Consider the following 27,641-nt stretch of genomic DNA (forward strand, 5'->3'; position numbering starts at 1 on the left):
TTCTGTCTCCCTTCTCCTTTTCACACCTGTGGTCCAAACTGTAATCACTGCACACCTGGACCCAGTTAGCTCCCCTCCTCCAGCCTGTGCAGGTTCCCTCTCATCTATCGGACACACATCATCGAGAATCATCTTCCTCCAGTGTCACTTAGATCACATTGCTCTCCTCCTTGCATGCCCGTAAAGGCTCCCAGCTGCCTCTCAAATCATAATAAAACTGTTCCAGTCTCGGACTTCAAGGCCCACTACCAATTAGCCCTGCTTTACCTGACTGCCGTCCATTCCTGCCCAGCTCAGTTTGGCCCACCTCGCTCCAAGGCCAAAGCCCTTCCACCCGTGCTGCCATCCTGGGGTGCCCGGAGACCACCGTGTGTGCACATTTGCAGGTGTGTGCATATGTGTGGTGGGGCACGGGAGGGAGCTTGCAGGGGAGGGAGGAAAAGAGAAAGGAAATCACCACTCCCTTCACATTCTGTTCTAGGGAAATTTTAAAACACGAGCACCAAGGGTAGAGATGGAAAAAAAAAAGTACCCAAAAGAAAGTAGTGGGGTGGACCTCTGTCCTACCAGGAGGGGCTGCTGACGAGGCCCTGGTGCCAACTGTGGGCGGCTGAAAGGGCAAACAAGCCAACACCAGGTGCCTCGGCTCGTCGTGGTACACCGCCTCCGGATTTCCTTCCGTGTGGCCCTGCATCGCTTTTCCCAGGCTGATCTCTTAAGTAACTTTGGTGTGTAGATTCAAGTCATTCCTACCCTTAAAACCGCTCTAGCCTTCACTCAGAGGGTCCTCCTCCTCCAGCACCATCTCATGCCACTTTCCTCTTTCCTCACTGTGCTCTGGACATGCCGGGTGCTCCTCCAGTCTCGGGAATACTCCGGGTGCTCCCAGCACAGGGCCTTCGCACATGCTGTTCCCTCCACCTCACATCTGCTTGATCACATTCCTTCCTCAGCTTCCATGTTCCCCGCTGACACTCTCATTGTAATTCTTATGACAATACTCTGTCCTTCCTTTTCACTATAACCTACACGTAGCAGTGTGTTTTCCGGTGGGCTGGTCACCTCCATGAGTAGACTATAAGCTGCTTGTGACAGAGAACTTGTCCACTAAAGTGCTCCTAGCACAGAGTAGGAGGCAAGACCTTGCTCAGCCAACACCATCTGGATTTTTCTAAAGCACAGACAACTTGTGATTGGCCCAATTTTTGATCAAGAGGAAACAGTCTGGTCTTCTAGGAAGCTTCCTTCTAAAATGTCTTGCACACCCAATCCACCAGGCCACTCTCCCTTGTTTTTCAAAGCCTGCTTAAGAATCTCCTATGACTGAGACACTTTCCCAAACTAACTTTTCCTGATTCTGGACCAGGACTTGCAAATTGCAATGCCTGCAGAGACCAGGCAAGTAGCTGAGAGAGACAGACCAGGTGTAGGGTACCAGGGAGCACTGGGGACCACGGTTAAGTGCCCCACATAAAGCTTATGTCCCATATAAAGGGGACAGTCCCTGCTCAGCTCCAGTGGGTGTTAACATGCAAGAAAATCAGGACCTGTATCATTAGATTTTCCAACTTTTCAAGAAAGCTGAAAAAAGAAACCTGAGTTTCCATATGAAACATCCAGATCTTTAACATGGTGAAGGATATTTCTGCAATCTGTATCAGCCTGATGGTCAGTTTCTACTCTGTTCTTTCAAGGACGTTGCTTGCATTTATATATGATGAGTATGCTTTGCTTGCATTCCTGAGTCCTGAGCCGTGTCTCGTAGACAGGGCCAGGCTTCTCCCAGGGCCAGAAATTATGCCCTTGCCTTCTTTGCAGTCCCTCCAAAGCACCTGTAAGCACCAAACGCTACTCTGCCTGTCAAGGCTGGCGACTAACAAAGCGTCTCTTACAAAGGCAGCAACTGCCTTTGCCGTTTTGGGAACAGAAGCCTGGCCTATTACATGCAGAAGTACCGCACTTCACAGAGGCTCATAGATTTTGTTCATTAGGCCTTCATCCCTCAATCAGTGTGAGGGTTACAGACTCTCTCCACTTCATCCATTCTCCTTCTGCCTTCATGTCTTGTTAAAAAGTATCACAGCCTTTGTTCTAAATTCCAATCTCTTTTGTGCTGTGATGATAATGTTAACTTTGTAATTGTGCATAAGTCAGCAAACTAGAGTACTGCCTTATTCATCCAGCATCGTCAGGAAATGAGGTGTTCTACATAATTAAATTGTCCAGATAACTAGAGCTAACCAACACTTTAAAGATCAACGTTAAAAAAAAGGGTAAATGGAAGCATCCCCAAACGTATTATATACCCTTTTGCCTTCTTTATTTTTAAATTATTTTATATCACCTTTTTTCCAGAATAGAAACAAAAGAGTACAGACTGATAATTAAGTCTTCCTCCTGCCCCAGTGCCCCGGCCTCCCACTTCCCCATCCCTGACGGATGCTACCAGCTTATGTAGGGTATCTCCTTCTGCAGATATTCTATATGTACACATGCATTTTTTCCCCACAAAAGGTGACATGCTAGGACACAGTAGTGCACTTGCTTTTTAAAATCTCCTATCTTGATCATCATTCTTCATCAGTACATACGAGTTCCTCATTCTATACAATGGCAGCATCCTGTTTCATGGTGGGGTACGGCATCATTGACGGCATCAGCAGCTGATAGGCATCTAGTTGCTCCAATATTTTGCTATTATAAAAAAATTGCTGCAATTATAATCTCCTTATTTACTCCATTATTGTAGATGTCTGAGGATATCTGTAGGTGAAATTCCCAGAAAACAATCACCGGGTCTAAGAAAGGATACGCGCATTTGTAATTTTGATGACTGCTGCCACACTGCCCTTCGCAGAGTACACATCACGTTTTTTCTCTTGCCATCACTGTATGAGTGGATTTGTTTCTCCACACCTTCATGTAGCACCATATGTGACCAAACTTTTCTTCTGAAGTTTTGTCAGTTGGTGAGTAAAGAATATAAACTCAGTTACTTTTTTAAAAAATGTATACTGTAGAATGTGGCTCTTGTAAAGTATCCTTCTTTGTCTCTTCTAATATGGTTTGGCTTGAATGTCTGTTCAGATCTTATGCCTACCTTTTATTTTTTAATTGTTTTGATGTCTATAGCATTCTTATTCCCCAACTGAAGAAAACCAAAGTGTCCCTAAATTGATGAGGTGTGGTATGTAAATGGAAAAATTCACAAAGGAACAAACTATTGATACATTCAACTCCATAGATAAATACCACAAACAATGAGCAAGATAATGCAGACACAGAGGGGTACATATACAGCAGGGATCTATTTATATAAAATTCTACAGTAGTTATGCCTACCTTTTAATTAGGTTGTTCCTTTTCTTATTTGGTGGATTTTAAGAATTTTTGGTATACTGTGGGTACAAGTCCTTTATCTGATACTAGTTTTGCAAATATTTTCTCTGAGTCAGTGGCTTGTCTTTAAGTCATTTCCTCTTAATTTGAAGGCCTTCTTGTTCTGAATGAAGTTGTATCTTTTCCTATTTTAAGAACCATTTGTATTTCTCTCTCTATGAATTGTGTAGACATGTCCTTTGAGTCTGTCATGTTAATGACTTAATAGACCTCAGGAAATTTAACCCCTATTTGAGAACTGAATCATTAACATGAACACTGATCGCTATACTACACTGTGATTTTGCAGACTGCTTTGTTCCTTTGAACTCTTATATTTGGTTTTGGTTTTAGTTTTCTCTTCCCTCCCTAGGTTTTAGGATATGAGCTATCGCGTCTGCTTTCCTCAAATGTCTGTCTTTCAAAACCATTGCGCTATCTCGTAATTTACTACCTCTGATAATGAGACTTTCTGATACTCAAACAATAGAATTTGTTATAATAACCTTGGAGGCCTGATTCTTGAGTTGAGTCCATAGGCCATAACACACACAGTTTACATCTGTTTTGGTCACTCAGGAGTCTTTATTATTTCCTGGTTCCTGGTCTTCTTCAGAATATTCAGAATCATCCAGCAAATGAACTCCTAGTTCTAACATGCTCTGCTAGAACATCTGAGGGTAATCACAGGTTAGAACTCTTAGTCATGAGTAGAGCCCACGTGCCCATATATTACTGTACACATAAACATCATTGCCTCAAATAGAGGAAAACATACTGTCTCACTCTCTAAAGCAGCAATATGAATTTATATTGCTGGGAAACTGTACACACATGATTTTTCAGTGGTATTTGCATGTGGGGGCTCAGTGCAAAGCCTGTGCTTACAGTTGCTGAACTTTTCCCCATGGCTTTGAAACAAAGTAATAAGTGAGAGTTCCCTGGGAAGGGATCCACGCCATGGCAGTCCTGCTACATCCCATAGATGGCAGTAAACACACTTTTTAGCACTTCGCTTCATCTTCATTGGGATCAGGCTCCTTCAGGGGAAGAAAATGAATGCAGAAACTGTGGAGTAATAATTAGCAAACAGATTCTAGTCATTTGAAAAATTGGCAAGAAGCCTTATTAAAGGAGGTAATAATAGTCATATTTTGCACTTCTAATAGGGCCTTTTATCTCTAGGCCTCCAAGAGCCTGTCTGAGTCATGTAAAGGGGTAAAAAAAAAAAGAAAAAAAAAAAACCCAAACCTGAGCTAGGTCAGAAGTCAGGAAACAAGGGCTCTGTTTGACATTCCGTAAGACTCTCTCATTTCAAAGTGAAGGCCGAGTGTCTCTGATGCATTTAAATACCAGGAATTGATGCCAGCTAGAAAAGGCAGCATAGCACTGTGAGATAAACTCCACATTCCAGCTTAAGACTGAAAACATGCTTTGCCCAAAGTTGTTTTTTGTGAAAATAACAATAGAGCTTTAAATACTTTGCGTTATGAACACATGGGCAGCATTATTATTCACAGTGCTCTAGACAAATTGAGAAAGAGTTTTTTATATCCTCTTCTGTGTATCAAGGCGTAATTATCAGTACATCCTTGTATTTATTCCTATGAGGCTGGAATATATTCTGCTGCTGATGGATATCAGTCCCATGAACTCGATATCATTCATGCTTTATCTCTGGCAGTGGTGGTAGCAGAAGAAAACCACTCCTAACATGTATACACAGCAAACGCCTTAAATCTACAAGATATGGCTGTCCTCCCTGTCCCACATTAAATCCGTGTCTTCAATTTCCCACATAAACTCCAGATCTATTGAAATCTTGGAACATTAAAATTCTCCTTCATTGTTGTCAAGGTTTAGTAACTTGACAACCAGAAGACAGACACCCTGAGTCTTTGAGGGAATGTGGGTTTGGAAATAAAGAGGAGCAGCTTTTCCTGGTGCATTAAAATCTGCTTGGGGCTTAGCAGGAAGAATGTGTTTTATAATAACTATTCTTTGGCTGTGTGACTTTGACTTTGGGCAAGCTAATTAACCTCTCTGAGCATCAGTCTCTTCACAGTAATAATTCTTACCTCATGAAAGTTAAATGAAATCACAAATGTAAAAAGCATTTAGCATAGCACCTATCCTCAATAGGTATTCGACAACTATTATTGTTTAAAAATATACATAGGTACATGAAACACACATATGTGAGAGGGAGAGACAAAGACAGAGATCTAGATTTCCGGTGGGCTCCCCTGATCTTCAGAGATATGGATAAACTGGTCCAAATCCTCAGATTCTGAATCCATCAGTCCTCCTTACAATTCCTACAAGTTCATGACCCTACTTCCACTTGCTTTCTTCTACTACTTCTAAATCCAAGAGCCTAAGGTTAATTTAATGTGCAGCCAGCTAGTACACAGAAAAAATAGCTTTTTAGCTGTTTTTCACACATTAAAAAAAAAAGAAGAAGAAAACAACCCAACCTCTCTCACAGACACTGAGCATCTGGTAAGTTGATTAGACTCATATTTGAGAAGAGGTTGGATTCTGACCCTCTCAGCTTTGTATCGTTCTGTAGGTTCTTCCTGCTGCCCATTACCTTCTAACAAGGGAGGCTTCTTGCAACAAGGAGCTCACACCCCCAGAAAGCCTGGCCCTGGGAGGTGTGGCCCAGTCCTTCAGCCATCTTCTCCCACCACTTTTCGGATGGAAAACAGCTCAACCCAACCAAAGGATTGTTCTAGTCTTCATGGAATTATGGAAAATACAATTTCTCCTCTTCTATTACCTTATGATTATTAAATCCTTTGTAAAACCTAGTCATCAACATTCTCAAAGATAATGCCATTTCCTTTATTCTATGGAATAATCTATTCTTAAGTATATATAAGAGCATACGTAAAGTAAACAAAGTAACATTAAACAAAGTTTCATACCCTAAGACACATTTTGACATAGCAAGCTATTCTTTTAAGGATTAGATTTTTTAAGAATTTTAATATGTGTATATATTATAAATCTTTTCTGTTATTGCATTCATCTTTCTTTTTTCATCTGGAACATAAATTCATATTTTCCTGATGGCCAGAGTCATCACCATGTGTAATTGTGATGATTCTCTGCTCTCTGGGGATACTGCTTGGGTTGTACAGGGCCATTTGCCCTGCACTAAATAACCCCAGATTCGTGTCTTTAGAGTTACTACATCTGTTTCTTGGGGATCTCCCCCTGCTCTTTTGTCTCCTTATCTCTTTTTGCTGTCATCAATGTACACTGTCTCCAGCAATAATCCTTTCCCCATAGTTTCCCTTTGCAGCTTCCAGTCTACTGATTGATGAAAACAAAGTGAACATTAAAAATGGTTTCAAAATCAAAACCACTGCACAGAATCCCTTGTAAGAAGTCTCCTGCGAACAGAGCGTGTGAGCTGTGATACCTAGACCTTCTTCTAGGTCCATCAAGTTGCTCAGTTGTCTTTTTTGCCGAGCTGTCCTGATTCTTGGCTAGATTTTAGATTATTTAAATCCTAGGGGAAATGATCTGGGAAGAGTGATACGTTGCTCTATTCTTTTCCCACAGGTCTTATTTTAAAGCTCTGGATCAATGATGTGTGAGGGCCGAGGTTGGGTTTGCTTTCATAGGCACCACGGAGAAGGGAGCACCTGCTCTGACTGGTTGGGTCCCTGGCCACGCTGATCATAAATAAATTCCGAATGTCACCCTGGGACAAACTACTCTTAGGTGTAAGGAAGGTTACACATAATGAAAATGGTAAATCAAAATATTCCCTATGAAGGAAAAAATAACCACTTCACAAATGGGAGTCAGTAAGACCAGGCAGATTTAGATGCTCAGATTATATTCCTATCCCCATGCTCCGCTAGATCAATCTAAGAAAAAAGGTTTTCTTTATCCATCCCCTCCCTCCTACCTATCCTTCTTCTCTTTTTTCCCTTTCTTCATAGACAAATTAGTGATTCTCTTTTTTATTGATGGCAGGGGAAAAAAAGGTACCCAAATGCTTTGCATGGAGGCTGAGATAAGCAAACTATGAATAAATGCCAGCAGCAAGGATCTTTTTCCTTTCTAACTTTGAGAGTAAATATGCTAATTAAAAAAAAAACTTAATATCTTATAGGATTTTCACTGTATGAGCATGTTTCTCCTGAGTTTCACATTATTAACACTTGAAAATTAAGCCCTCCCTCTAGCTCAAGAAACATTCCTGATTCTTCTCTCACAGTGTGTGGGATTCCAGGGACAAGGATGACTGAGAAGCGATGTGTGCATGACTGTCATTCCGATAGTCTCTGGCTGGTGAGTGAGGTGTGGGGACAGTGAGGCACCCCAAGTACAGGCTGGGTGTGTCATTCCTGAAAAGATGCTTTTCTGCAAGTCACACATGCATACTCGGCATGCTTTTTAGATATACTGCCATAGCGACACAGGTGTAAGAGCTGACCACGAGTTAAAGTTCTGACCTTGGGCGACTTACTTAACTTCTTTGTGCCTCAATCTATTTATTTCAGATGACAATAGTGTTGACTTCATAAGGTTGTTTTGAAGTTAATGGAATTAATATATGTAAAGTCCTTAGAACAAAGCCTGAAAACAGTATCATTCTATCAGTGTTGATTATCATTTTCAGAATCCACCGAAGCCTCTAGAAGGAGACAGCGTGGCTGGCCTGTGGATTTTTAAGAGCTTGGGTTCTGGAGTCAACACTATGTGGATCTCACTATTTGCCCTCTCACATCACGGTCCAGTGACCCTGGACAAGTTATTTACATGCTCTAAGCTTCTGTTTTTCATCTGTAGAAAGGGGTTAATTGCATTCTTCTCATAGAGCTGCTATGAGGATGAAATGTATGTAAAGAACCCATAAGACGCTTGGCACAGAGAAGATGCTCCATGCACGCTAGCCCTGGAGCTGTGGAGGAGGGGCGGGTGTTGATGGCCTGGCAGCTGTCTGCTGAGAACTTTCAAAGGCCACATCCATATCTTCTTTTGGGAAGGGAGAGAACCAGCCAGGGCAGTTTGGGTGAAGGGACACAGGGACACACTTTACACAGTTCTTTCTGTGCTTAGTTGGGGGACAGAGAGGAAACATATTGAAAGCAAAATAAGTTTGGGGGCTTCTGCCAAATCCTGCAGGCACTTGAGTTCAGACACCTCCAGAAGGGAACCCCTGGGCTTACCTTAAGCCCCTGACCAGCAGTGAAGCCTGAAGACCAGGGAGATAAATAAATTAGCCCGGGAATAGGAAGGACAGGACACAGCAGACCCCAGGATAAACTAGGGTTCCATATTCCGGGTTTTCCTTCAATTCTCTAACCCATTTCCCTGAAAGAAGACGGGGGAGGATGACAGATGGTTTAGCTTCCGTTCTGCTACTTCATTCACCTGGAACTTCTTCCTCCTCTTCCCTCTCAGAAGACTCCCACCATTCTCGTATGTGCAAATGTCACTCCAGAAGGCCCGTACTCATTTTAGCTCTGTGTGTGTGTCGTGGTGGCGCAAGGAACTGGTTGGGGAGGGACCATGAAGTTGTGGAAATAGCTACTTACCTAGGACAGCTGGAATTTCTATTTTCCACTACCATAATTCTCGGGAATTTTGCGAGTGTTGTGATTTTAGTCATCCTGAGTGCCTGGATGGAGATGTTGAATAGACAGTTATAAGTTTTACAAGACTGTGAAGGTCTGTGTCAAGCAGTGAATCTCTTCTTTCATCCCACACTGCCTGTGCCACTCCAAGGAGAGGCCCTGCCTTGCAGCTTTGGCCCCAGCCAGCCCCCGTGCCTGACACAGAGCCTGGTGGGGAGCCGTCCAACAGCGCAGTGAAGACAAAGCTCCCTCCACGCCTTAGACCTAGTCGATGTCCGCAGCTCTCAGCCATCTTTCAAGGGTAGCTCTCTTAGGTCACGTAAATCAAGCCTACTTTTCCTGGATTTTTTTCATATCTGCAGATAATTTGCAGACCTCTCACTCACTTCAATTTCTTCCCACATATCTTCCCGTCCTTGGCCCATACCATTTCTCATGTACCACTGTCTTAGTTCCCCTTACTTCTGGTGGCTCTCCCTCAGACTCATTCAAGTTCATTAACATCCCTTTCAAAATGCCGCCCACAGACTTGGACTCATCTCCCTTCCTCGGCCCGCTGCCCTATGCCTTGTGGTCTCTTTGTTAATTGAGCTCCAGTCATTTACGCTGGCCACTCACGCTCCATCACTGTGTCTCCTCCGTCATCTCCCCACCCCCACCCACCTCCCATCAGGCACTAATTCCTATTGATTGTTCCAACTAAATATTGAACAGCTATAGTAGGTATTCAGATAGTATATAGTGAAGGAATATAAATGAATAAAGTCCATCACTTTATATTCATCCCTTCTACTTCTGCCTCGAGCAAGTATTTGATTTCTCTTTGCTTTTATTTTTAAAAATTTCCATTGTATAGGAAAGTTGAAAGAAATTGAGATGAACATCAATATACTCTTCCCCTAGATTCATCAATTGTTAACTTTTTGCCTCAGTTGCTTCTCCCTCATTCTCTCTCCCCACAAAACATACACACATATTTTTGAAAATGTGTTGTCAAACCATCTGAAAGTTATAGGCGCTATGACAAATCTTTGTTAAATACTGCAGTACACATCCCCTAAGAACTATGAAATTCTCCCCAGGGAACAAATTATTTCGCACAGATACCTTTAGAGTGAGGGCTTATAAGTTACGGTTTATGGGTGGGCTTTAGGGGGGCCATGAAAACCATGAAATTATATGCAAAATTGTGAACATAGAAGCAGTTTTCTAGGGAGGAAGTTCACAGCTTTCTGCCCAGCTTCAAGATAATGTGGGACCCCCTCCACTCTCTCTTAATATTGCAAATAGGGTAACAACATGGTCAGTTGTGGGTTTTTAGCTACCTCAAACAAGAAAAATTCACAAGCTATCTAAAATATATTCAATTGCTGCCTATTGGCTGCATGCTGCTTCTGCTGTGTAGCTCCTCAGTCATGTCCAACTCTTTGCGACCCCATGGACTATAGCATACCAGGCTCTTCTGTCCATGGGATTCTCCAGGCAAGAATACTGAAGTGGTTTGCCATGCCCTTCTCCAGGGGATCTTCCCAGAAGGATTGAACTGGGTCTCCTGCAGTGCAGGCAGATTTTTTTTTTTTTACCACTGAGCCGCCAGGGAAGCCCACTGACAGCATGAAATAGTTAATATTTCTTAGCAAGACACAGAGAACATTTGTAATCATGCTTCTGAGGACATTTCCAGTCTCTTCTTTTACAGCTCCCTCCTCTCTAGAGGATACTAGCCACCCAGGCCCTGTTCTGGGCTTCACACCTCACCCCACCCCACCACCAGTCACTACCCTTTCCTGTCTTAGCAAATATCTATTTCCCTTTCAAGACCCAACTCAGCAGCCATCACCTCTGGGAAGCCCTCCCCGACCCTCTTCCCAGTTGCTTGTGATTAGAAATTGTACCTTCCTCTATTTATTTGTCACGTTCACTGCGTTTGTTTACACAGCTCCATCCTCACTGATACTGTGCAGCATTCAACACACAGACGAATGGACACTCGAAAGGACCACACAGCCCTTGCTAATCACCTGGATAACTGACCGTCCACTCATGCTGTCACTGAGACACATCTGCACCCTGACACCAATGGGCTTTCCTCATCTCAGACCCCAGTTTTGTCTTCACCAAAGGCTTTCATGTCTCTTCCCGGGTGACACTCTTTGTCCTCTAATTGTGGCTGATGATGTCGTATCCACCCCAATAGTCCCTTGGCTGTTCAGATCCCATCACTGGAAAAGACAAGGCTATATCCATACACAGTAAGGACTCCTCATGATTTAGACACCTGGTGATGGATAGTCTGTCCAGGCCCAGGGACACTGGAAAAGCTTGAAAGAGAATCAGTTCTAGGCCCTTGTTGAAAAAGCACCAAGCCGTCCTGCAGTGTGGCTGCTACATGGACTAGACTGTGATGCTATGGCAGGCTGAACTCTAAACGCTGGCATCGGGAAAGGTGACAAGTACCCTGGCAACACCCCTGCACTAGGAGGGGAGGGAAGAACACAAGCTTGAGGCTGTTTTCTTTGATTTCTTTGATTTTTTTTTCCAGGAGACTCCACTGTGCCTTTCCAGCACAGGTACTAACACTAATCTAGAAATCAGACCCTGACTGGCAAGATGGCAAGCAGCCGGCCTTTTGGCTGGAGTCCAGGTCTGCAGCACAGGTAAGAGACCTGAACAGCATTCCCCCAAAGCCTAGTACAGTCAGGGAAACAGAGCAATAGGTTGGAGTAAGGGGGTGACCATTCTGCTGTGGATCTATTTGCTCGCAGGAGGGGCTGCCAAAAAGAATTCACAGGAGGAGTTGAGGATTCAGAGGACAGGGGTTGGGACATCCTGCCAAGCTTCCAACTTCTTCAGGGGGTGCCTCCACCCTGGCTGCCCCCAGCAGCCATGGGAAGCTTAAAGGCCACTCAGCTGTCTGCTTCTGTCAAGGCTGATCTCAGCTGGCAGCACCCTCCTCTTCTTCCTGCTGCCCTGGTGGGCTGGTCCCTGTGGGATGTTAGTCCATCTGCCTTCAGAAACGTGCCACCCCAGCCTGTTTCCCCCCTGGCTGTCCTCCTCTCACCCAGCTGGATCGCCTGGCCCCGATGAGTGATGTTTCTGAGCGGATTCAATCCCCGGTGCTCCAATCAGAATGCATTACCAGGCAGGGCGCGTCAGCTCGACAATTTGGCTTCAACAATAAATCTCCTTGCTTTCATGAGTTTAAATCAGACTTTAAAACATCGCCCTTAATGTTCTTTTAATGCAGTTTTCTTCTGAATGAGTTCCCTTTAGGTCCAGTCCTTGTCATTAATACACTCTCTTGGCAAACAAAGGAGGGCTTCTTCGAGGAAAACCCTGCCAGTTTAGGAAACCGGCTGAATTGCCTTGGTGATGCCAGGAGCCTTTTTTGCATTTTACAAGGACACTTGAGAAAACAAAACTCTCTGACTGTAAATTTAATTTTCTCTTGACAGCCTTGATGTCTCTGCAGCCCCAGAAGTTATCCACTGCTTCTTTCTTCTGTAATTAAAAATCAAGGCGGGGGGAGGAATGTACAGGATTAACAAGTTCTAATTTCATTGATGAGCTCTAAGAGCTTATCAATAATGGGATCAGAAAAGCCACGTTTCCTAAGCTCTATTTTTCTAGGGTGTCTGATTCTGATGGAGAATCTCATTTAAGGTGGGACATGCTTGCTTTCCAAGGAGTCCCACTGCCAAAGTCAGGAAGACAGGGCGGGGCAGGCCATGCCAGTCTCTAGCAGGAGAACGGCCTGGGCTTGCTACTTTTACAGACTCAGCATTTGGGCTCGGGGGAGCTGATTACAGGGAAAGATTAAACAGCCTGTCTCTCACACACATGCTCCGTTTCTATGGATGGCTTCTGCAGGAAAGGGAGCTTGCATGTATCTGCTTAGGAAGAAGAAAGATATTTCCAATTAAAAGAATATTGGTGGTAATTCCTTCTGAGTTATACATTTGTAGATAACAAGTACTTTATCAGGGGATAGGGGCATCTATCCTGTTTATCACCCACAGGGACATAGCTGAGCATGGGTTTCTCCGAGAGACGCCGAGCTGATCAATAGCATCTGGGCTGCATCATTTCAAAAATGGAGACACGCTGGTTCCCAGTGAATGTGACAGGCATGTGACAAGAACGAGCTGCTTAATTGACAAGCACAGGTTCCACAAAACTCCCAGTCAGATGCAGAAATGACTCAAGCGAGGATTTTTTTTGTTTGTTTAGCTAGGGCAAGTAAAACATAGATAGCATGAAGCAGGAGCCCTAGCACCTGGCCTAAAGGTTCTTCTGTAGAAAAGCTGAGGCTCTGCTGTGTTCAACAGGGGCGGCACTTATAAGTTTCAGGCAGAAATTGGATGATTTGGTGTCAAAGCTTTCTTGCTTAGAGCTGGAAAATTCAGGCTACCTCTGGAGACCGAAAGATACGCAGGATAGCAGAAGTGGCCAGCAGCTGGGGATTCTGTCACAGTGATGCCAGTTTGGCTTCTTCCACAAAGAACTTCTTAAAGCAAGACCAGAGAATCACAGGCTACCGAGTGGCCCATTTCCCAAAGGTTACCTTTTCTAGGTCTCCCGCCTGCTTTCTGATCAGATAGTCCTCCCTTCCCCAGGGAAAAAAGGTTGCACTGCAGCAAAGTCTAGGCACTAAGGACAGTCTTGCCTATAGAATACCAGAGGCAGTAAACTCTGCTAGAGGGGAGAGCATATGGATAGGCTAAGAGCATGGATTCTAACCATATGGTTGAATTTGAACAGACCGGTCCACTCTCATCAGCTGGTGATCTTGAGAAAGTTACTTAACCACTCTGAGGCTCTATCTTGTTTTCTGTAAGGGAGAGATGATTTCATTGTCATCTCATAGAGTTATTATGAGGATTAAATGAGTGAATACATGTCAATCATGTAGAACAGTGTTCAGCATGTAGGAAACACTCAAGAAATGTTAACAACTTAAATATTATGCCATTTAAGCAATGAACTTGCCAAAGACAGAATGATTGGCTTCTCAGAGCCCTCTCCAACTCTATGGTTTTAAGTTAAGCAGCCAGATGGCTTTCCTCACTGTTTTGAAGACGTAGGCAAACTTATAGGGGAACACAAGATAATCTTTAGGGGTATGTGGATGGACAGTTTAAATTTTAATAACTATGCATTTATGATGTATCAGAAAGAATCAAGTCCATTATTCCTTGAACATTCTCATATATACACATACATACACACATATACTCTGGAGAAGGGAATGGCAACCCACTCCAGGATTCTTCCCTGGAGAATCCCATGGACAGAGGAGCCTCATGGGCTATAGTCCATAGGGTAGCAAAGAGTCAGACGTGACTGAGAGACTAACACTACACTACACACATATACAGGCTTCCCTTGTGGCTCAGCTGGTAAAGAAATATATATATATCTTACAGAACATTTGCTATGCAATATGCAAAAAATCATAATGACATTTGAGCTGAATCTTAAAGGATGAGCAATAGTGATAGTGTGATTCTGCCAGGGGGGCTGTCTATGCAAAGGCCCAGGGGATAATCACTATAACAGCAAAGAAGAGAGATAAGGCTGGAGAGAAAGCTGTCAGAACATGGAATCTACATCATGTGAGCCATGACTTTGTCCCAGAGGTGATGGGAAACACCTCTGGTGGATGGGGTTGAAGGGGACTTGGAGAAGGGAGCTGGTTAAGACACTATTGCCAGTTGAGATGATGAGGTCTGAGAAAAGCAGGTGAAGTCAAGAAATCTTTGGAAGAGAAAAGAAGATGCCCAGATTCTGGAACTAGTCTTGGCCTAAGGTAGTAAATTGTAGGATCTTAGGTCTTGGCTGGGGTTGGACTTAACTGTGAGATTAAATGGTTCCAGCTTTGAAATATGGGGGTGGCTACCCAAGTGGGCTTAGGAAGCATCACAACGAACAAAGCTAGTGGAGGTAATGGAATTCCAGTTGAGCTATTTCAAATCCTAAATGATGATGCTGTGAAAGTGCTGCACTCAATATGCCAGCAAATTTGGAAAACTCAGTAGTGGCCATAGAACTTGAAAAGGTCAATCTTCTTCCCAATCCCAAAGAAAGGCAATGCCAAAGAATCTTCAAACTACTGAACAATTGCACTCATTTCACACTGGCAAAGTAATGCTCAAAATTCTCCAAGCCAGGCTTCAACAGTATGTGAACCATGAACTCCCAGAGATCAAATTGCCAATATCCATTGGATCATCGAAAAAACAAGAAGAGTTCCAGAAAAACATCTACTTCTGCTTTATTGACTATGCCAAAGCCTCTGACTATGTGGATCACAACAAACTGGAAAATTCTTCAAGAGATGGGAATACCAGACCACCTTACCTGCCTCCTGAGAAATCTGTATACAACTCAAGAAGCAACAGTTAGAACCGGACATGGAACAACAGACTGGTTCCAAATTGGGAAAGGCATATATCAAGGTTGAATATTGTCACCCTACTTATTTAACTTATATGTAGAGTACATCATGAGAAATGCCAGGCTGGATGAAGCACAAGCTGGAATCACAATTGCCGAGAGAAATATCAAAAACCTCAGATAACCAGATGACACCACCTTTATGGCAGAAAGCAAAGAGGACTAAATGGACTTTCATCACCTGTTGATGAAAGTGAAAGATGAGAGTGAAAAAGTTGGCTTAAAACTCAACATTCAGAATACTAAGATCATGGCATCCAGTCCCATCACTTCATGGGAAATAGATGCGGAAATAATAGAAACAGTGAGATACATATTTTGGGCTCCAAAATAACTGCAGATGTTGACTGCAGCCATGAAATTAAAAGACGCTTGCTCCTTGGAAGAAAAGCTATGACCAACCTAGACAGCATACTAAAAAGCAGAGACATTACTTTGCCAACAAATGCTATCTAGTCAAAGCTATGGTTTTTCCAGTAGTCATGTATGGATGTGAGAGTTGGACTGTGAAGAAAGCTGAGCCTTGAAGAATTGATGCTTTTGAACTGTGGTGTTGGAAAAGACTCTTGAGAGTCCCTTGGACTGCAAGGAGATCCAACCACTCCATCCTAAAGGAGATCAGTCCTGGGTGTTCATTGGAAGGACTGATGTTGAAGCTGAAGCTCCAATACTTTGGCCACCTGATGTGAAGACGGACTCACTGGAAAAGACCCTGATGATGGCCAAGATTGAAGGCGGGAGGAGAAGGGGATGACAGAGGATGAGATGGTTGGATGGCATCACCAACTCAATGGACATGAGTTTGAGCAAGGTCCGGGAGTTGGTGATGGACAGGGAAGCCTGGCGTGCTGCAGTTCATGGGGTCGCAAAGAGTCAGACACAACTGAGCGACTGAAATGAACTGAACTCTAGAATTCGGCCAACCCATAGAAACTTATAAACAATTTAATTATTGGCTCCAATTATTTGCCAGTCCCCGTGAATATAATTTTTGTCTTGGCCAACACACAGAAGAGAATACTTTCTTACCTCTTGATTTTGGACTTGCTTTGGCCAACAATAAAAGGGAAAAGGTAATTGTGTGTCGGTTCCAAGCCTAAGCCTTAAAAGGCCTTGCTTATTTCTACCTGCTTTCTTGAGCTTCTGCCATTAACAAGAGCAGAGCAGATGTTGGCTAGTCTGCTGATCCCAGAAGGAAAAACTGGAGACAGGAGAAACGGAGCTGCCCCCAACATTGTAGTCTGAAGCGGAAGTACTAGTCGAGCCCAGTCAAAACCAGGCAGACCCCAGACGTCCTGCAGACATAGGAGCAACAATGAGTCCTTGTTTTAGGTAAATTTTGCTCTGCCTTAAGGTGCCTAGCACAATGCTTAGCCCCCAAATCTCAAAATCAACTTGTTAGTTTCATTTGAGATGCTCATTAGAAATCAACCAGATATCTTGGCTCCCCATGGCAAGGGGAAGTCTAGACTCTTCTATGCAGGTGACAGAAAGTAAAAAGCTACCGGGTGGTCTCCTTAGATGTGATGGACAATGAGCTTGCTCTCCTGTCCTGCCCATCACCTAGGCACAGTATCTGAAGGAGAACACTGAAGGCCTATAGTAGTTTGGGACTCACAAAAAATAATTCATTATGCATAATGGTGATGCTGGCAGTGCATGCCAAATGGTTAAATCTAATGTAGCATACAGTTTCATTAAGGCACAACAAAATTAATCTATCCCTTCCCACCAGGAGGTTTAAACAAAAGCAATGGGGAAGGAGCTGCATGTAAAAAGCAGCAATTCATTAATGAAATGAAGACATGTAAAATAATTAGGCTTATAACAAGAGATTAGAGAACTAAATTAACCCTTCTGTTTACTTTGCACAGAATGCAATGGAGAACTTTGGCAAATGTTAAGTTATTATGGAACTGTCGCCTCAAAAAGTTAAGCTGGTGGCCTCCCATGAAAGGAGAAACTCTTCAGTCCCCAGACCAAAAACCTTGTTTTATGACAGTTAAAACCATATCTTTGAGATATTTCTGTTTTGGTTCTTGGAAGCAAGAAAGAAAGCAGGTACAGCCATGCAGTTGCAAATGAAACAGTTAATTTTGAAAAGTAGGGCTTTGATGTTGACATGCCATATGCTAACTTGAGTAATTAATAATATTGAAACGAAGGTGCTAATCTAAATCAATGGTGGGCTGCAGCTTTCCTTTGCCTGGTTAGTAATGATAAGCCAAGGGGGACAATTGAGCTTTTCTTAATAACTACCAAGTCCTCATCTGCGTGGGGGAACAAGGGCCTGTTCATATCACGGGGAAAATGCAGCTCAGGACTTTAAGCAGACTGGGGCATGCGATGGGCACATCCTGACGGGCGCCCTGCTGGCTCAGGACCCTGACCCTGGCTTCTTGCACCTTGGTCTCTCGCACTGCAGATCTGCCAGCTTGTGTTTCCCGCACTGGGCCAAACTTGCCCATGTGCTGTTGGGAGAAGTCTAGACTCTTAATAGACGTACATTGTAAATCTTGACGCTATGCATCCTGTCATTGAGGCTGTGGACATGTCGAGACCTGGGAAGCAAATGACCACAGTTAAAAGTCCCCACCCACCCCTGTTGCAAAAAGTTTACTAGAAGCACCTTCCCCTAAGGGATAGAGACAGTGAGGAATGAGAGGGTGGCAGCAAATGGCACGCTCCACCGACTCAAGCCAGAGCGTCTCTATGGAGAGGGAAAACAGTGCCCTCTTTAGGATGTTACCTGCAATGGCAACCCCACAAAGAACAGCTAGGCCCAGGCCAGGGTCTACAGCTCCGCCACGTGCCACACCCAAGGCATAGATGCACTGGCGTCTCACATACCCTTGACATCATCTCTTACCAGCTTATCCTATGCTGATGAAAAACAGTGGCCACTAATTGATCCTACAGAATGAACTGAGGATCAGAAGGTCATATGAGGTACTGAGAATCAACATTAACATTTCCTTAGCCCCTAATTTATGGCTGGTGCTTTTTCTACATTATCTTGTTTCTTTATCCAATGTCAAAGGAATTGGGTTCCATTTTACAGATCAGTAAACTGGAGCCAAGACATTCAGAAATTAGTCTGAAGTCGTCTGAAAGATGGCTGTGACGTTTGAAGTTTTTACAGATATACAAATCATCTTCCATGCCAACTCTCCAAGCTATTTGGAAAGCAGAGCATGTAAAACCATAGTGAGGGAGAGAAGAGACCAGAGATCAAGTTCCTCAAAGACAGCTGCAGTTACTTCTCAAAGCTTTTTGTTGAGTGCTGAGTCCAGAGTACATGACTTTGTGGTCCTCCCCCTAATCACCCCCAATCTCTTAAGCTATTACTGCAGGCAGGAAGATAATATACTGTTTCAATATAAGTATCTTTAATGAAGAATATTTGAAATTCTGGAATTTCTATAGACCTAGGACTATCCTATTTGAGCAATTTCAAAAAGCACTGTAACCCCTTCCTCTCATGTGTCCCCAATAACTCAGAAAAGTTAGCTTTTCAGCATTGGGTCTTTCTGGTGACCCTCCTGTCTTATCTTGGTCCAAGGCAGAAAGAAAGAGAGCCAGAGTAGGAAGAAAAAGACCCTGATTCTTTCCTTTGCGGAGTATTCTCCAACTTCTATTAATACATGAGCTACTTTTCCATTCCTTCGTTTGTGTGTTCCTTCTGTGCTTATCTGGGTATTTGCCTCATGGCAGACATTGTGTTGATTGCATGTCTCTCATGGTATCTTATTTGTCACAACAAACTTCGAAGAGGGCATTGCTGTCCCTGATTTACAGATGAGCAAACTGAGGCACAGAAGGGCTGAATGGTTTCTCCATGAATCCTGCTCACAGGTAAACCCAGAACTTTCTAGCCTCCCTCTGCTACAAAGAGGACCTCCCCTGTCCGATATCTGCAGCCATCGGTTTTGCTAGAAATGTGCCATTATTATACCCAGAGAGAAGGCATTACCCCCATTATCCTTATACTATTCAGACTGAAGTCCCAGGGTCATTCTGGGATAAATGAGAACTTAGAACCTCCTTAGCCTATAGCGATCTTTATTAATCTTTAGTGATCTATTTTGCCTGCTGAGCCACAGCACAATTTCCAATGCTAAGTAGAACAGTCCCTCCCTGAGAGGTGTTATGTCCTTGCTGGTGCTTCTAACAAAGAAAATGGATTGTAAAACTTGGCAGACCTGTGAATAGATGGTGTCCAGAGCCTAACATAGTGTCTTGTGCATATTAAGTGTCTGATACCGATTTGATACACATGAATGAATGAACAAAGGAGTGACTCTCAGAGGCCTCTAAGGCGTCTCTGATCAGGTTATTGCTGTTGACACAGACTTGTGTGAAAGGTGCATAGATAGCACACAGGTATGTCAGCACTGTCCTGCTCTAACGGCAGCCTACAGCGGGGGTGCAGGGCACACGGCTCCTCGTGGAAACACTCTTTGTATTCATGCTCAGAATTCGTCGGAGAGTCCCCACAATGGTTTGTGGAATTTGTTTTTAGGATTACCTGACATGCATTCAAAGCAACTGACTTCAGAGCAAATACTAAGGAGCTACTTTGTTCGTTGTCACTGATGTATGCTATACTATGCTAAGTCACTTCAGTCGTGTCCGACTCTGTGCGACCCCATAGACGGCAGCCCACCAGGCTCCCCCGTCCCTGGGATTCTCCAGGCAAGAACACTGGAGTGGGTTGCCATTTCCTTCTCCAACGCAAGAAAGTGAAAAGTGAAAGTGAAGTCGCTCAGTTGTGTCTGACTCTTAGCGACCCCATGGATTGCAGCCTAACAGTCTCCTCCATCCATGGGATTTTCCAAGCAAGAGTACTGGAGTGGGGTGCCATTGCCTTCTCTGTGTCACTGATGTAACAGGCATCAAAAAGAAAACTGGATATAAATCTATAATTTTTAAGAAAATTGTGTTTTATTTATTGAAGGTGGAGAAATCTCCATTTCATGACCTGCTTCTTTGACTAATTTAATATAGGTGAAAGGAATTAGGTAGCTAATGATTTGCAAGTGTTCAGACCCTTGAGGAAACATGATGTGTATGGATTTTTCCATTTCAAAAAATATATATAAGAGTAGATCCTTTGTGCATAAATTACGTGGAGGTGGTTAAGGCTCAAGGTCAAAAGTTGAGATTTCTCTTTATGATTTTTTTTTCCCCATAATCTGCTTAATCTCCCCATCCTCCATATCTTATACTACCTCCTGGGTCTTAGGCTACTTGAACTTAAAGGAACAGAGAGTCAACCACATTTGGGAGGCAGTTTTCATTTACCTCCTGGTGGACTCCGTGCTCTGAGTCACAATACCTTTTGGACCATTTCGTTACTGTCTTTACAGACATCTCTGTCTGCCCTTGTTCTGTTGTGCTACCTGCTTTTGATTCTCGCAGTAGCTTTGAATTAGGCTCTGGCTTCCCTGGCAGTTCAGAGGTTAAAGCGTCTGCCTCCAATGTGGGAGACCCGGGTTCAATCCCTGGGTCAGGAAGATCCCCTGGAGAAGGAAATGCTAACCCACTCCAGTATTCTTGCCTGGAGAATCCCATGGACAGAGGAGCCTGGCAGGCTACAGTCCACAGAGTTGCAAAGAGTCGGACACGACTGAGCAACTTCACTTCACTTCACTTCAATATCATGCAGAAATACCCAAACTTAATCAGCTTACTGATCACCACTGAAAACTCTGTGTTTGAATCAAATTTGCATTTGGTCTCTAGATTAATTTGGAGAGGACTGACATCTTTTCTATTCTTCAATAAAGTTTAATAATTATCTCTATAAAGAACTTGCATAACTTTTGTTAGATTTGTTCTAATGGCTTTGGTTGCATTTTAAGTTGACATCTATTTGAATGTACATTTTCTAATTGTTACAGATGTATAAGAAAGCTATTGATTTGGGTATATTGATCTTGCTGTTATTATTGTTCAGTCGCTCGGTCATGTCTGACTCTTTGCAATCCCATAGACTGCAGCACACCAGGCTCTGTCCATCACCAACTCCCAGAGCTTACTCAAACTCATGTCCATTGAGTCCATGATGTCATCCAACCATCTCACCCTCTGTTGTCCCCTTCTCCTCCTGCCTTCAATCTTTTCCAGCATCAGGGTCTTTTCCAATGAGTCAGTTCTTTGCATCAGGTGGCCAAAGTACTCGAGTTTCAGCTTCAGCATCAGTACTTCCAGTGAATATTCAGGGTTGATTTTCTTTAGGATTGACTGGTTTGATCTCCTTGACGTCCAAGGGACTCTGAAGAGTCTTCTCCAGCACCACATTTAGAAAGTGTCAATTCTTTGGCGCTCAGCCTCTTTATGGTCCAGCTCTCACATCCATACATGACTACTGGAAAAACCATAGCTTTGACTATACAGACCTTTGTCAGCAAAGTGATGTCTGTTTTTTAAAACTCTGTCTAGGTTTGACATAGCTATTCTTACAAGGAGCAAGTGTCTTTTAATTTCATGGCTGCAGTCACTGTCCACAATGATTTTGGAGGCCAAGAAAATGAAATCTGACATAATTTACACATTTTCTCCATCTATTTGCCATGAAGTGATGGGACCAGATGCCATGGTCTTAGTTTTCTGAATGTTGAGTTTTAAGCCAACTTTTTCACTTTCCTCTTTCACTTTCATCAAGAGGCTCCTTAGTTTCTTTTCACTTTCTGCCCTAAGGGTGGTGTCATCTGAGTATCTGAGGTTATTGCTATTTCTCCCGGCAATGTTGATTCCAGCTTTTGTTTCATCCAGCCTGGCATTTCTCATGATGTATTCTGTGTATAAGTTAAATAAGCAGGGTGACAATATACAGCCTTGACGTACTCCTTTCCCGGTTTGGAACCAGTTAGTTGTTCCATGTCCAGTTCTAACTGTTGCTTCTTGACCTGCATACAGATTTCTTAGGAAGCAGGTAAGGTGGTTTGGTATTCCCATCTCATGATCCACACAGTCAAAGGCTTTAGAACAGTCAATGAAGCAGAAGTAGATGTTTTTCTGGAATTCCCTTGTTGAGCTCTTATTAATTTAATAGTTTACATGATGGATATTACCAGGTCTCCCTGAGCATGCCAAAAAAAAAAAAAAGCCAACACTTCCCAAGTACCCTACAGCAAGGGGATATGTGACCAGTTGTAGCCAATGAAATGGGAGTGGAAGTGATGTGGGTCATTATCAGACTGAATCAGTGGAAAGCTTCTGCATGACTTTTCTCATCTCTCTCTTCTCCAGCTGAAATAAGTGTGGACACCTGGCTTTGAGGTAGCAGAGCCTGGGCTGATGAATCACTACATAGTAGAGAGTCACTCAGAACTTCAACAGACTGCATAAGAAGGAAATGAACTGCTGTTGTGTTAAGTCACTGATGTTTCAGGATTGTTAACACAGCATAATCCAGCCTCCATTGACTGATACAGTTTGTATATAGATTCCCTTGGATTTTTTATGTGAACAATTATAGTAGCTGTGAATAATAAGTTTGATTTCTTCCTTTCTAATTCTTAGGTAATTAAACTTTCATGAATACCAAACTTAACAATTAATGAAGTTGACATGGTGTTACATTTTGTAGATCTTTAATTAAACATTAATTTTGATTTGCAATTTTCCTCTGTGTTCTTTCAGTTTTCAGACATTTGCTTGGTCCTTAAAAAGATGATAGGCCCCAGGCCCTGTGATAAAAGGGCCTAAGTGTTAAAAAGGCCCTGGTTAGGCTGGATCTTACTTTAACTTAACAATCTAGGGGCGCCTGGCCAGTCAAGGCTGGAAAGTCTCCCTGTTTTCCAGTTCATCCTTTCCTTTAGGAGGAGAATCAAAGTAAGTTTTTATTCTCTCCTTTTACTTCTAGAATTTGGGGAAGGATCTGAATATCCTATTATTACCATTTTAACACTGTAGGTATGCTCTAGTTCAAAAAGGTCCAAGATAATAAAACCTGACCTTATCAAAGAATATATGAATTGAAGGATGATAATTTGCTTTACAAAGGGTTCCCTGCTCCACAAAATGAATTCAACTTTGGTGTCCCTAAAATAGCCAGTTCCCTTGGTGCATGTTAAATATAATTCAATTTACAAAAATTCGATTTGCATATAACCTTTTCAGTAGCACATCCATTGTGCAAAGCAATGTACACTTGTAATTGGCTGCAAATTGCCAGGAGACCACCTTTGCACATATTGTTCCTAGACGTGCAATTTTTTCTTAATCTCCAAGGGATAGAAAGTGGAGTGGCTAAATTTCCAGTTGTTTATCTGATCCCACTGACTATGCTGAGAAAGGACATTTGCCAATTATTAGGGGGCGACATGTGCTTTGTACAGATTAATGTTGTGTAGTGGGAAACAGGAGGTATGGGATGGTTAAGGGAACTGTGGACTGTCTGGCTGGGTTCAGGGTAACAGTCTTGCTGGGCTGAGGAAGCTCTCTTTATCCTGGTGGCTTGACAGGCATCAGGAGAAAGTGAAATGAAACAAGGGATAATTTATAGTCATGGATTTGGGTATCAATTTTTTTCCCCCATGAGGCAGTGGACGTTCAGGAGCATCTTCCCAGAGAGACAGACCTAGCCTAGTGACCTGAGCCATATGGTTAAACAGTGTCACGGCAGACCCACCAGCTACAGTGACCTGCCCCCAGGGGTTCTGTGTGTAGTGGGTTCTGGCCACAGAAAGCCACAGCACTGACTTAGCAAGGTAAGTGTGGCATTTTCTCACATGTCACATAAAAAGTGACATCTTTTATGGCAAATTGAATGAATTAAAGCAGATTATTGCCCATGATGCCAAGTTGCATCTAAAACCCTTTTTGACGTGAATATTAAAAACCCTGCCTGGTTATCACACTCTTTTCAGACACGATACCTTCCTCACACATTCCTACTGCCCCCTTCCCCCGGCCTGACACCAAGGCCCTTCTCTTCTGATTAGGAAGTTCCCTCCAGGATTTCATGCAGGCAGCTAACAGCTCTCCTTCCCTAGGCCAGCCTGCAGGGTGTGTCAGACTCCTGGCAGAGCTGGATCCCTCCCTCCCGGAGACGCTGGCTCCTCCACCAGCTTCAGAGAGGAGCCACTGAAAGGAGCTGAGGAGCCCTACCTAAGACCTGGTTTTTTTGTTTTTCCTATTGGAGGGAATGACTCCTTATTCCCCAGTTCAGCTAAGCAAGTCTCTCACACTGCAAGTCCAACTCCCAGAAGGTAAGGCTTGAGGCCCGCTGGTTCCGAGGCAGGTGTTTAAATTAACTGCCATAAATACTGGGGCATGGAGCACTCAACAACAACTTGAAAACTGGAATTTTTGCTAAACCAAATAAAAATATTGCAGTATTTCTTAGAAGTCCAAATTTGGGGTAGCTGATTAAACACTTTATCCCAGCCGACCTCCAACGGATAATCTGCCATTTTAACAAAATTTTACTTTTGCTGTGGTGGGAGGTAGGGCTGCCACCTCAGGGGTACAGAACGCACTCCCACACAACTCTAGACGTGCCATCCGCAGAGACGGGTAAGGACCCTGCCCCACAGGGCTAGAGGTTCACGTGCACAGCCGTGCCCTGTAGTGCTGGCCCTGGGAAGAATGGGGCTGACAGATTTCTACCTCAGTGGCTGAATTTGGTAAACGCCGACAGCCTGGCATGCAGACTGACCTGGGTTCACATGCGTGATTTTGCCACTTATAATCTGTGCAGTGTTGGACCGCCTGCACAGCCTCTCCCGATTAAGCACACACAGCCATGTTTGACTCACAGACTACAGAGAAGCTGAGTCAGGAGAATGGGGTAGAAGTACCTGGCGTGTTGTCCATCATAAATGTAAGGTGCCCTTCCCGTGAATGCTGCAGGGAGCCAGTTGCATCCAACGGTCAGACTGGACAGGTCACCATTTGTCTGTCGTTCATCTGCTTTGATCGCAGCGGCTGAGCGGATAGTGAGAAAGTAACAGACACTGGCGCTGTGGCTACGAGGCTTTCATATGGTCCGCCTGAGCGCAATACCCGGATGTGCTAAGCTTCAGGCGCATCCCCGCCACCTAAGCCTCGCAAAAAAGCTTCCCTGTGGTTTTTCCTATTTGCATTAAAAAAGCCAGGTCACTACCCGGGGGAAGGAGACCTACAGCAGGTGGGGCGGGTGGGGAGTGGGTGGTGAGGGCACCTGTGTGCCTTCCATCCCCAGGGAGAAAAATACCGTCTGGGAAGGAGGGAGAAGAGAGGAAGAGAATCTGAAACCTTTTTTTCATTTTTTCTGTGCTGCTTTTCTTTTTGTGTGTGGCATTGTGTCCAACAGGGCCTATGAGCACTGAGGGAAGGGCTGCCCTTGAAGGAGGGGTGTGTGGGGGGGGGGCGGTGTGGGGGGTGTGTGTATGCCCTTGAAGGAGGGGGTGTGTGTGTGTGTGCCCTTGAAGGAGGGTGTGTGTGTGTGTGTGTGTGTGTGACCAAGAGCACTGAGGGAAGGGCTGCCCTTGAAGGAGGGGTGTGTGTGTGTTCGTTAGTGACCAAGAGCACTGAGGGAAGGACTGCCCTTGAAGGAGGGGTGTGTGTGTGTTCATTAGTGACCAAGAGCACTGAGGGAAGGACTGCCCTTGAAGGGGAGTGTGTGTGTGTATGTGTTAGTGATCATGTGTCTGTGTGTGTTCGTTAGTGACCAAGTGTGTGTATTTGTGTGTGTGTGTTTGTTAATGACCGTGTGTGTGTGTGTTCATTAGCGACCAAGTGACCAGCCCTCACCAAGTCCTTTAGAAACTGGGAGCTCACAGTCTGGCCCCTGGGCAGCCTCTTTCATTCATTAGGAAACTAGAACCTTCTGGGTTAAATAGAGCATTTTGTTTGAATGAAGATTTTTCCTGTCTGTGCATGCAGACACGGCAGCCGCAGGAGATACGTGGATTCAAAGGCTTCCTCCAGCCTGTGGGTGCTGGGGAGGGGATGGGAGCATAAGCAGTCCATACCATTGCCTCCTTTGTCTAAAGGGGGACTGGATATGGAGGATGTGCTTTCCCCTTTCTCTCCAAGTTCCAGGGGGAACCTTGAACCTGAGGTCGAAGCTATTCAGACTCAATGATTACAGGCAACAAGGAGAGGGCCCAGCCCTCAGCTGGCAACACCAGCATTCATCTTGTTTTTCTGGAGAAAGTAGGAGATGTCAGTCCTGACCATGGTGTAAGACTCGGGGAACTTCAGAGGGGCCCCAGAGCAGCTCCTCACCTTGCTCATCTTGCCTCCTCTCTGCCTCTCAGCTGCCCAGAATTGACTATATCATCCTAAGCTATTTTTTTCCTCTGCCTCTTCATCTGGAGACTCCCCAGAGCAGCATTAACTCAGGCAAAGCCCCAAACCTCCCTGGGCCTATTTACCTTTAAAAAAAAAGTCCCTGGTTGAGAAGTTCAAGTTGAATGTGGATGCAAAAGCATTTTTTAAACCATAGTACCCTGAAGAGTATGATTGTTCTCCTTGGGAGGGCAGGGGTGCTGAAATGAGGCTAGCCTGGATTTCATCCTCCTATCTATGGTAGAGACATCAAACTAGCAGACCTTGGAGTCCCAGGTATGTTATATTTATACAGTGTTTAAAAATATTTACAATTCATTGCCAGTGTTAAAAAAAAAACAGGAAATTTTTACATTAAAGAAATGGAGAATGCACTGTTGGTGGGAATGTAAACTGATACAGCCATTATGGAAAACAGTATGGAGATTCCTTAAAAAGCTAGGAATAAAGCTACTATATGGCCCAACAATCCCACTACTAGGCATACACCCTGAGAAAACCATAATTCTATAAGACACATGTACCCCAATGTTCATTGCAGTAATACTTACAATAGCCAGGACATGGAAGCAACCTAGATATCCATCAACAGATGAGTGGATAAAGAAGTTGTGGTACATTTATATAATATTATTCAGCCATAAAAAGGAATGAATTTGAGTCAGTTGTAGTGAGGTGGATGAACCTAAAACTTCTTATGTAGAGTGAAGTGAATCAGAAAAACAAATATCATATATTAATGCATATATATGGAATCTAGATAAACGGTGCTGATGAACCTAGGGAAGAATGGACTTGTGGACCCAGAGGAGGACTGTGAGGGCGGAACGAACTGAGAAAGTAGCACTGACATATATACACTATCGTGTGTAAACTAGATTGTTAATGTAACAATCTAAGTAACGTGGAGAGCCCAGCCTGGCT

The 27,641-nt window shown here is 43.7% G+C and overlaps 2 long non-coding RNA genes across 3 annotated transcripts; one reads left to right on the forward strand and one right to left on the reverse strand.

Moving 5' to 3' along the window:
- The first annotated feature begins 251 nt into the window (after nucleotides 1-251).
- On the forward strand, nucleotides 252-23,351 carry LOC129633103 (uncharacterized). The gene is made up of 3 exons (XR_008704889.1): nucleotides 252-386; nucleotides 11,521-11,635; nucleotides 22,689-23,351. It is a non-coding gene; the product is annotated as an uncharacterized LOC129633103 (long non-coding RNA).
- On the reverse strand, nucleotides 2,305-26,997 carry LOC129633102 (uncharacterized). 2 transcript variants are annotated; one of them, XR_008704888.1, is made up of 4 exons: nucleotides 26,178-26,997; nucleotides 25,244-25,370; nucleotides 8,940-9,022; nucleotides 2,305-2,694 (listed from the first exon to the last, which is right to left on the reverse strand). It is a non-coding gene; the product is annotated as an uncharacterized LOC129633102 (long non-coding RNA). The 2 variants fall into 2 exon arrangements; XR_008704887.1 differs by lacking the exon at nucleotides 26,178-26,997 and having other exon boundaries at nucleotides 25,244-25,519.
- Nucleotides 26,998-27,641: the final 644 nt, after the last annotated feature.

Source organism: Bubalus kerabau, chromosome 18 (assembly GCF_029407905.1).
Source record: "Bubalus kerabau isolate K-KA32 ecotype Philippines breed swamp buffalo chromosome 18, PCC_UOA_SB_1v2, whole genome shotgun sequence".
NCBI lineage: Eukaryota > Metazoa > Chordata > Mammalia > Artiodactyla > Bovidae > Bubalus > Bubalus kerabau.